This window comes from Lepeophtheirus salmonis, chromosome 13 (assembly GCF_016086655.4).
Source record: "Lepeophtheirus salmonis chromosome 13, UVic_Lsal_1.4, whole genome shotgun sequence".
Classification (NCBI taxonomy): Eukaryota; Metazoa; Arthropoda; class Copepoda; order Siphonostomatoida; family Caligidae; genus Lepeophtheirus; species Lepeophtheirus salmonis.
The window spans coordinates 1,778,722-1,791,067 of NC_052143.2; positions in this window are offsets into that span (position 1 = coordinate 1,778,722).

Genomic DNA, 12,346 nt, shown 5'->3' on the forward strand with positions numbered 1-12,346 from the left:
ATCATTAATGCTTCATCCTTTTCAATAAAAATCCATATTTTACCTTAGAGATAAGTAATTATAATTACCAGAGTTTTTATGAGATTTTCCCCAGCTTTGATATTTATTAGGATAATTACAGTACCTATGTACGTCCAACCGTATATTTTGTTGCAACCAAGAGTTTCTCTTTTTGAAATATCTTCAATATATACTCGTTTTTACTTTGGACTCTAAAATAATTAGTTGTTATTTGTTGTTATATATACACTCAAGCAAAAAATCCAAACTCCTAATATATCAAATTAATTCATGACGATGGCTAATTTTTCATCTTTTGAAGAATAATATTAGCTTTTTGTTAGTTAATAGATGAGTCTATAGAAGCCTATTACGCATATCCAGAAAGATCAATATTTATTCTTAAATATACTCCATATGCTAGGAAAAGAATCAAAGGATTTTGAATGGAGGAGGGACCAAATGACGTCATGTTTAATGATTTATTAGGCATATTTTTGAATCCATTTATAATAGAAAGCATGTAAATGATGGATTTATTTGCAATTGATTATATTGACCTTATTTTATCTCTATAAAGAGGTTGAAAAAAGGATAACAAAATAGCCGAGGATTTGATCATAATTATTTTTGTATAAAACTAGCAAAGGGTTACCCAGAGTTACTCGTACCAAGGAGGAAGCGGGAAGTCACATCGACAATGGTCAAAATTATTACTTCTTAATGTTTAGAACCATTCCGCATTATAAAATTCAAATAAAAAACCATTCATGAAAAAGTTTGTTTAGATGAGAAATCCATTTTTTTTTTGAGAAAAAAATGTCAAATAAAATTAGCAAGGAAAACTGCAAAAAAATGTAATGCACTAATTTTGCAAAAAAAAAAAAGAAGTATAAAAGTACATTTATTGACATTATTAAGAGGCACACAAACTTACAAATATATTTTTTTGCATTCGCAAAAACAAAAAAAGTATTGGAGAATAATCTTGTTGAAAAAATATCCCTTCATAACTAGTTCATTTTTGCAAATATTGGGAAAAAGTATGTAATAAATGTTCGGAAATTAAAAAGACTCTATTGTAATATATAGCCAGTATAATTTAATGTCCAAAATGCATCATTTTGTGACACTTTTTAAAAAAAAATTGACGATGGGGGAAAAAAATGTTAAAAAAATTGATTTTTTTTTCAGAAAATGACAGATATTATTTCAGTCAAATAGGTATTTTTATGTATAAAATTTATACACAAACGAATTTACAGAATATTTCTACAAACTTTATTTTATCTACAAATGCAATATTTCATTCGAAATCTATTTTTTGCACCTGAAAAGAACACGGAAGTGCAATTATCACTGATTTATTTTTCTGCCCATAACTTTTTTTATTTTGCATATAACTTGTTGTATTCGTTATTTTTTTGATTTAACAATCAAACCCCTATCTTTTGTGTATTGGATATAAAATATGCCCCCATGTATGACTCCAAAAATCGGCACTCTATCTTATCTTAACCAACATAAAAAACCCACTCCAGCAAAGTTTCACCCTCCTTGGTCCAACGGTGTGTGTACCCGTAAACGACACACACAAATAAACTTTAATATATATATACAAATACTAAGAACATTGGGGAAAAAAAGTTGACTATCCCATAGGTCAAAAATATTTCCCTTTCTTTGTTGAAATGTGCACTTTTCTACTCAGCGTCACTCTGCAATCCAAGTTTTCAACAAACCGTTTAAAAAAAGAAGGCGTAGAGACACTATTTGTAAATGAAACGTGAAGAGGAAAATCAATAACCCAAGATGGAAAATACTCTTCTACGCCCCCAATTACACCTCACTGCCCCTTGAACATTTCATATATGTATTTATATATCACCCTTAAAAACGGAAATGTCTTATGTGGGTACATATGTACTTGCTTGAAAAAAAGTTTAAGGTGCTCTTTTTTGTATATGTTTTCCGGCAATGAAGAATGGTGATTATCTTTTTGTCTCTATACCAAAAAAGTAAAATCCTCAGTTAAATGCAAATAAAAATAGACAAAGATGATAAAATATAATTTGGTACATTTCAGACAAATTTAGCATGTTATTTGACAACAAAAACAGATTTAATAAGTCTATCCATTATTTAAAGAAGTATTTACAACATTGGAGGACTCTTATATGTATGTCCAACAACTTTTTTCAAATGCCTGTATATTTTTTTTTCTAAATTAATAGCCTATTCATATTTAACGGTTACCTACCCCTATAAGAAAAACTCAAAAAACATTTATTAAAATTATTTTAAGACTGTTATTTAGGATGCTCATTTGATTTCCCCTTTTTATGGAAATAAATTTATTCCCCATAATTATATAATTTAACTATTAGCACCTGCAAGGTTATAGGTCCTTTTCCAATTGCTTGTAAACATGCAAACATGGATTTTACCTACATATATACATAAACTATTTTGAGTTCTGCTTCCAAAAGTTAAAAGTGGTGTTCATTTTTTGACCTATTCAGTATAAATGAAATTGAATTCTAAAATACAAAATTAATCTTATTTATCGTTATCCTAACAAAAGTTATTGTAAATTCATTAAATTTTCTCTAAAATATTGTATATACATATATATTGTAATACACTCGGTCAGGGACTGTGTGACAAGAGTTTGTGAGCCCAACTCCCATGGAATATTCAATTCTGATAAAATATAATGTCAGCTGTAAATTTTGGAAAGCTTTTAAAAAAATTACAAAGAAGTCGTAATGAAAATAAAATTAAGGACTTCTTAGAAATAGATAATAATATTTAATTCTACAAAAAAATTAATATTACTAATTATTCCCATATTCTACGAAAATTTGAGTCAACTCGCATTAGAAAAAATGAACGGAAAATTCACCGTAGCCCACTTTGGATGTGATTAAATTTATTACTTAGTAATTTAAAAAAAACAAAAAAACTCTGAGCCTCTATGATTTAAAAATAATGGGCATTGGCTGACTAAATTAGTAAATATTCTTTACTTGAAGTATCTGTTGTATTTTGATCAGCTGTAAATATGTATTTAATTTTTAAGAATATAAATTTTCTTTAACTCTTTCAAAAAATCTGTTAGAAATTAGTAGTGACTGGGGGAAAATTATTTGTGTACACATGTCAAACAGAAAGGTTTTGAGCAAATGCTAGAAAAAACGTTGAAAAATGTAGGGATAAGGGTCACAAAAAACTGTCTTTCCAAAAATTCCTGAGATTTTTGAATACGGTTGGAAAATTAAGTTTGCTTGACGGAAGGAATTTCAATCTAAATATTATTAAGTAGGCTCTAACACAGATATAGGTCATCTTTCATTGTATTACTGTATCTTAAATAAGAGATATGCATGTTCATAATAAAATTTATTAAATGCATCATGAAATTAAATTATGAGTTAGCAAATTTTATTTTTCATTATGCTTTAAACATAAAATTTTAAATTTATTACTTCTAATTTGTTTTTATATAAAAGTGGCATTCATCAAAAGATTATATATACTATCTCACATAAAAAAAAGCGTCAAATCAAAGATCTTTGAATAATACGACATAAGGTTGATGGAAGCCAAGAAATATAATATGGATATACACTCTGGCTCCTTTCATCAGCCTAAATTGGATCCCATTCTTGTGAAGGAGGCTATCAAAACTGTCAACTGAAGATTGTATGAGCCCATGCAGATAACTTCAATGTTTCTAAGACGGTATTTTTCAAAACCTTAAAAAGATGTGTGAGGTCCATCATTCATTTTCCTCTTATATTAAAATATCTTTATGTAAAAGTTATCAATTTCAATGTATTTACGATCTACGACTTATTGTTCTTGATATAGTGAACGATTGTGATTTTTTTCCATTATATATTAAAGAATATGGGCTGTTTGGAGCAAAATGAAAATTTTCATATTTTATTTGTTTGTTGAATGATAATTAAAATTCAAAACTAATTTGTTAAAACTTAACAAATAAAAATTCCCCTTTTTGAATAAAGCAAAGATGTCCACCAATAAATGCTTATAAAATTCAACATTTAGTACAGAAGTTTAATATGTAAAAATACTTGTGTTATTTAGTTTTTTTTATAAATAACGATTATCAAGTTTTATTATATATTTGCACTCGATTTTGAATTTAAATAGTCATTCTACGAATAAATGAAATAAAAGTACTTTTGCTGTTCGATCCAGGCAATCCTTTCACTTTCAATTATATGTAAAATGTTTTTGGTGAATTATTCCTTTGAAATGCGACTAAATTAAAAGTTATAATGGTAAAAACTCAAAATTAAGTATAATAAATCATCTCATGATTTTATTACATTGATTTATTTTGTAGAATAGTTTAAGGGTAGAGGCGTCTACAGGGCGTGGGCTGAATCAATTTTTAAAAAATTATCGCTTTGGAAGAAAAAATTGAATGAGAAGCCCCACCTCCTAATCTAATCCTGCGAACACCCTTGAAGAGCTATGCTCACGGTGTAGCTGGGGTATCAAATTTAAGATTTTTTAGGATGGGAGACGGGGTATTGGATATTTAGGAGTCCACTACATTGAAAAAGGATAAGATAACTGTTTCACTGATCAACAACACCTTTTCAATATGAAAACCAATATATTTTATTGGTACTAATGCATACTACTTTAATCAATTTAATTCACTTTTTTAATTGTGAACTCCTGGTGTATGGTATCTATGAAAAACAAAGAATAAAGGATTCAATGGATATTTTTTTACGTTATGAGCAATTGTACGCTTAATCCTCTCAACCAAATTCCATTTCGAAAAAGTATCAAAATCAATAAGGAAACAGGGTATACAGAATTGAATAAACTATATTTTGGCAGCCTCTGTAACATCTACCTGAAAAACTGGAATACATTTTAATCTAATAAAACCACATTTGTTATAATATAATTTATAACACCAAAGCAAGGCCCTAAAACAGTCTATAAAAATAACAGCACCATTTAAAAAAACGTCATTAAAATAGCCAGTCTTCTAACAGCTCCAATAAAATATTAACATTCTATATTCCTTTCCTTATACTCTCCAGGGCATCACACTCTGTCCGTAAATAAATCGGAGTCTCCGTTGTATCTCCACAGAGTCTACAAAATGCATCTTCCACCATTCCCATATAATTTAGACTCTTCCTTAAGGAATATACCCTGTAACCAAGACAATTATCATTCTCATAGATGCTTTTCTGTTTTAAAAATTTCCCATTACGAACTATGCCTCTTCAAAAAGAATTTTGCTTGTGGACACATTGTGTCTTATATCTACTCCCGTTTCCATATCTTCCTAATGTTCATACATAAAAGTTCTCCCTTCAAGAAGCAAAAAGAAGGATGATATTTAAAAAAAAAAAAAAACACTCCTGAGATTCCTAAATACATCAAATCATGAATAAAATATATGCATTTTATGTCATATTTTTTAAAACTCCACTAATTTTTCTAATTAAATCTTCCTTTTCATTATTGTACATAAGTGAGATAAAAAGTAGTATTTGATGTCAGCTATCTATATAAAAAAATATTATATACATATATACTCAACATTATACATATATCAAACTCACAAGAATGTTTTAATCAAGTCTTCATCCCACTTTTTTCCCCCCAAAAAAACGAAGGTAAAAATGAAATAGATTGATTTTACATTTACAAAAAAAAAAAAAATCATTAAGTTAAAATTACATTTTTTTTTCCTCTTTCATTTCCTTTTCCTAAAATTGAATTTTCAAATAATAAACATACCTATATTGATTTTTTTTTTCATTTTTTTCCTCAATTTTGATATTGATTTATCAAGAATCTCAAAAGAAATTCCTTCTAATAGAACAAAAATTACAAAATGAAATTGTTAAAATTCGAGGAAGAATTTATGATCTGGATTGATTAATACGAGTATATTAATGTCTACGTCTTTTTTTTTTTTTACATACTCAATCTGTTGTTAAAATGGCTTCAAATTGAATATAAAGTTGTTAAAAAATGTCAATTCCTATTAACTTTGCCGCATTTAAAATGCGGATTGACAATGATTTTCTTATATATCTTTTGTGTAAGAGACCTCATACCTAAATAGTTCGTTCAATCCCTCATTGGATAGAACCTGGAGTGGAACAACCTTGACCCTTTAGCCAAAATTTGGATAAACAGTCTTCATTTTATTAAAAAAATTCTTATTAATTTTGAAATAAAGTATTTCAATTTAATTTAAAATTTTGCCAGTTGTACTCAGTCGTCCTGGGTCGAAAATGGTTATTTTGGATATAAAAAAACTTTTAAAACTGAGATATTGTCTGTTGAAGTTAACAAGGAGAGCAGACCAGAACATAGAATTTGCCTGCTTTTGGTCACTCTAGGTTAACCATCTCTCTGCCTGTCCATCACACTTTGTAATATTATATTTTTGTACATAACTGAAAATGTTCATTGAAATGATATTTTCCTCTTTCATTGTTGAAATAAACTGGCGAATCTCTTCAGTAAAGTTCCTTTGAAGTCACATAGCATTTAAACTAATACGTAATACGTTTGTATTTATTTTCAAACGCAAAACACACATGGACAATCGACACATACAGGGGTTTTTCTTAGCTACTTCAAGGTCATAGGCAAGATTTTATGTTACACATTATCCAGTTTAATTTAATGTCTTATTTAATATGATATATTTATGTCATTAAAAAAAAATATGAAACAATATTTTACACCTTCTTTTTGACTTAAAACACTGATATCAGCGTGAATTTAGTGAATAAATAAAACAACACACATATTTTGTAGCCAGCTATCAAAAATTCTGCTTCTTTTTCCCTTATCAAAGTTGTAAAGGTTAATTGGTTGCATTAGAATTATCTTTTGTTATGCTTGTAAACAATTACTAACAATCATTAAATAATGTATTCATTATTCAGAAAAGAGATCAAACTACCATCTGATTTTGGCCCTTTTTCTAATTATTTTCGGAAAAATATCTTCAAGTATACAAAAATGGTGCAGACGATTAATATTTCACTGAATACTTAACCAATTAATATAATTTAACTCTTATCTTAACCATTAATATTTTTATGAAATACATAAGGTTCAATAATAATTGAAGGTAATATTTGGGCTGTAACTTTATAAAATTAGACAAGAGCTTTATTCAATGGATCACTAATAGGTCAATATTCCAAGAAAGTGCTAGAATACAATTGATACCGACTTTCAATTATCCAGAATACTCCCCTAATGAACTATGTATTTTAAAATATAGAAATATTTAGCGTCCAGTATTTGACTTTGTCTAGAGCCGATTCTGTACACATATGTTCACAAACTTGGTCTGTTTTTTCCTCTATTATTTTTTGCTAAGTTACTGACGTTTATTGTAGGATTTTTGTTTGATCTTGGATGCTTGTTTTATTTTTATTTTTCATACTGAAACATTGTTTTCTGAAACCATTACACCTAGTAAATACTCATGTCATAAAAATGATAAGTAATCGAGTAATTAAAGAGCAATTGAAAATACTTTTTTTTTGGTTAATGAATTGTTGCACAAGTAAAATTTACCTTTGTAAAATAACATTTGTTCCAGAAAAAAATGAATATCACAGAGGAGTGACTAAATTGGGTTCAAAAATATCTAATCATCAAAAAAAAATTTAGATATATATGTTTGACGTAACTTATATCAACATATAGTAATATAATTATAGGAACTATGAATTTTTTTTTTAAACTTAAATGATCTCCCAATATGTATATAATAATTAAATTGCTATCAGTAATATCTGAATGGTTGATTCAGAAAATAAAATTAACATGGAATCCATCAATAATTTTTTTAAATCATCATATTGAGTTGAACAATACACGCACTTGAAGTATTAATCTAAGAAAATACCGCATATTACCTACAAATGCGAGTTCCCTTTGGATAAAAATAATTATAAGACTTTTGATTTATTGACAAGTGCCCGTTTTACACGGTAATTTGTGAAACATAGAGAAGGCTTTTTTTTGTAAAAGCATGGAAAAATGCGGAGAGAGACATAGGACTTGAATTAAGATCCTTGATAATATCTGCTGCCTGTAAATGCCTGTAAATGACATTAGTACAGTAAAAATATTATAATTACATATCAATATATTTTTATACTGAACTGATTATGCATTTTTAAATCAATTTACAACAAAGATGCGGATAATTCCTGGTGAATAGGGGGATGCTAACACCCTGTAAGTGGTTAGATAGAGTTGCACCGATTAAGTATGAGTAAACATTAGTGTATTACAATTCCTCCAACTAATCTAGAAAGCTTGTGAGAAGTCTCTATACATAAAGTAAATTTATTTATTTAGGAATCACCTGGGTGCGAACCTACGCACATTGAGTTCAAGAGAATTATTTCTCCCGAGCGCATTATCCATGAACTACGGCGATTCCATCCACAACTGATTAAATAATGAATAAAAAAGAAGAAAGAGCACACGCATCTACTGTTTTTTTCTTTTCTAATCGATATACTTACCTTTTCTTTACAGGGATACCATCTTATCTATACATCTAGTTTGATGCTAGTCTCGAGTATTTTGGTTATGTTAAAAAAAAATCAACATGCTGACTCAGACAATCTAAAGAATGTTTTGGAGGAGAGGTGTTTAGCTATCATGACGTTTCATTAGATGAGGTATAATCAGTTCTGACGAGGTGGAGAAGGAAATAAACAAGGACATAGGTAAGAATTGTCGATCATAAATTTGATTCTGAGTCCAACAAGGAGTTACAATTATAGATCTGCAACACGTCCTCAAGGTTACTCTCCGTCTTATATGAACTCACTCAAATGTTGGATCCAATTTTGTGTACATTAATGCACTGTTGCCTGCAGGAATTAAATAATAATAAAAACAGCTAGGAAATGACAATTCTGTGTACTTATCTACATATGTCGACTTTGTAAACAATGAAGCTCAAAATGATTGAGCGTATCATTTGTACTGTGAACTTAACAAGAAATTCTTAGGATTAAGTCACATATAATATTTCTTTTCCCTGCTTATATCATCACGGTCGTTAGGCCAAATACAAAAAAGGGAGCCATTTAAAAAAAAAAATGATGTATATTATGTCATTTTTTTTAATGACCTCTTACACCTCTCTCTGTTCCCACACCTATGAGCATCACTCGTTAGTAACTTTGGCCATTATTTACCTATGCACATTTGTGCATTTTTTTTTTTCACTTTGCAAGGATTTTCCTAATTTAGGTTACATCCCTAACTAAAAATGACTCTGAGACATTATGTACTCACTTTTACCCGACTTTGACACTCAACTACCCCTGTCCACTGTCCAAAACACAACTATAGATTTTTACCTTACAGTTTAAGTCTGGCATTATATTTAATCGATGTATTTATAAACTAAATTATATATAATTATAATGTGATTTATATCCAGAGGTAAAAAGTATATGTTCTAAAAAGCGGGAACGGTTTTTTGTAGTGTGTAATCTGGACTGGATTTTTGATTTTCCAAAGCTTTTATCATTATTATTCCATTCTTGTAAACAGAGCATCTCATCATTATCTAGTGTGTGGGTAGACGAAGAGTAATAATGAGGCTTTGATTGGGATTTATAAGGGTATGTCCACGTAATACTTGTTAGAATTGAGGATTGTAATCGTAAGGATTCTTGCTGATGCTAAATACGAAGCGGGATTTGTGTATATTTCCTTTCTCCAATGGTTGCTTGCAGCTGATCAAACACAACCTCATGACGGATAGGCTCCTCTACTCTCAAAAATTATTTAAATTGTCAAGGTGACCACGTTCATTATCGTTTTCTTTTATTTTTACATTCGGCGGGAAATATATTTGGTAAAACTGGTAATAACATAACTTTAACAAGGTTACACATAAATTATGAAATATTGTATCATTGTTGATACAATTAAAATGGCGCTTGACAGTCAAATCTATTTTTGCTCATTGTGAATATTTTCTGATTTAGAGCCTTTTCATCTTTTATATCGAATGACTTTTTTTCCCTCAACCTTTGATCTAACAACATTATTAAGTTATCTATTTCACATACATAGATATTCAATGTATTTCAAATCTTGCATCAATAAAGGTCTATAAATAAATAACGTTATCCATACATAAAATTTGAAAAAATATTCTTCATATGTCTTTATGTTTATCAAGTACTCCTGGATTCGACAATTACTCAAACTAGAAAAAAAATAGTGCATTAACATCCTTCATATTACATGGTTAGGGAAATGGTTCAAAAAAAAAAAAAAATTACCCAACAATAATACGAATTTAATTACATTATAAACAGGTAACAATCCCAAAAATTATTATTTAAGTTTTGTAACTATTCCATCCATTTTGCGAGTGTAAATATCCAACAAATTGCAAAAACTTTTATTAATATAAAAATTTAAATGAAGTATTCAGTGCTTTATGAGAATTTAAGGGATTTAATTAGTTTTTGATGAGGTTGCGTATATTATATAAAATTTTAATTACAATATCATAACTTTTTAGCCATAAATGTAAGCCTTAGTCCAACACTTTGTTATCTGTATTGTATCACACAACCTTTCATACAAAAACAAACAGAAATGGAGCTAATAATAATTTAACCAATTAACGTTCAGAAAACTGATTACGAGAAAAGGAGCAAACACTAAGTTCACTAAACCTCCATTATCAATTGCTAAATATACGAATAAATCCTATGCAATGCATTATAAAGATAAATAAATGATTAAATATAATCTGATTTCCTGTTGCAGGAGCATAGTGAAAATTATTTGCGATAAAGGTAGTTTAAAGGAGTAAAAATAACAAAAATCAACATGGTAGACCTGACATTTTTAAAGAATGTTTTGAAGCAGTTTAGCTATAATGACGTTTCATTAGATCAGCTACAATCAGTTGTATCGAGAGAGGAGGAGAATAATGAAATAAAACAGGACATTGGTAAGAAATACTCCGATATCGATCCTCAATTTTTCTTTAAACTCAATGATTTGTTGTTTTTTTTCTTTGGTTTTTTGAAATTTATTGAAGAAAGTTTTAGAAATTATATTTTTCTAAAAATCAATTTCAAATATTAAATTTTTGGAAAAAGAATTAAAAAAACTATAGTTGTTCTAAAAAAAAATTAAATTTTAAATTTAACATTTTTTGGAAAAAATTACATTTCAAATGTAACATTTTCTGAAAATAATTACATTTTAAATGTAACATTTTCTTAAAATAATTACATTTCAAATTTAACATTTTCTGAAAAAAATTTCATTTCAAATTTAACATTTTCTGAAAAAATAATCAAATATAAAAGTTTTAGAAAAATTAATAAAATAAAAATAAAAGATCAAATTTCAAGTATAAAATTTTTTGAAAAAAAAATCAAATATTAAATTTAGTGGAGAAAAATTTCCAAAATCAACAACTATTCACAAAAAATTTGGAAAATTAAATTAAATTTCAAATTTTCAAGTAAAAAGCAAAAAATTCTTAATTGGGGCGGGGGCAGGGTACTGCCCCTTCAAACTATCGCATGCAGAGATCCTTCTAAACTTTTCCATCATTATGTTTAATTAGATCAGCTGCAATCAGCTGTAAAAGGGGAGATGGAGAGAATGAAATAAACTAGGTCATTGGTAAGAAGTACTCAGATATCAATCCTCAATTTTACTTTGAGTTCAACTAGGAGTTGCAATTATAACTCCGCACAAATCCTCAAAGTTACTCTCCGACTTTTACGAGTACACACGAATGTTCAATAAGGTTTTGAATAAAATGGAATGTAGTAGTAAAGATAATGACCAAAACTGATTCTTCAGATTACCAATTCTAAAAAAAAAAACAGACCTAACAAAAAATACATAGATTTATATCACTAATAATATCCGAGTTCACTTACTAAGGGTTAAGTTCCACAATTTTATGAATATTACGTGTATTCATCTAAGTTTATTATTTATTTTTCTGAAGACTTTATTTGAACTAAAATAATTAACCAAACCTCAAAAAATTCACGTACTGATTAGCAAATATCACTCAAACAGATACTAAAAAAACTTATAAACTCATTTTTCTTAGTAAATTATTGTAGAAAAAAAGGCAACCAGGGTTCAAATTATGTCAAAATTCTCAAAAACTTGTTTTATTGTCGAAAGGTACACTCAAATTCAAAGCACTGCCAAAAAAAATTTATCAAACCTAAAACGATAATCTAGTCTACCTATTTACCAATATAATCAGTGAAGGTAGTTAAAT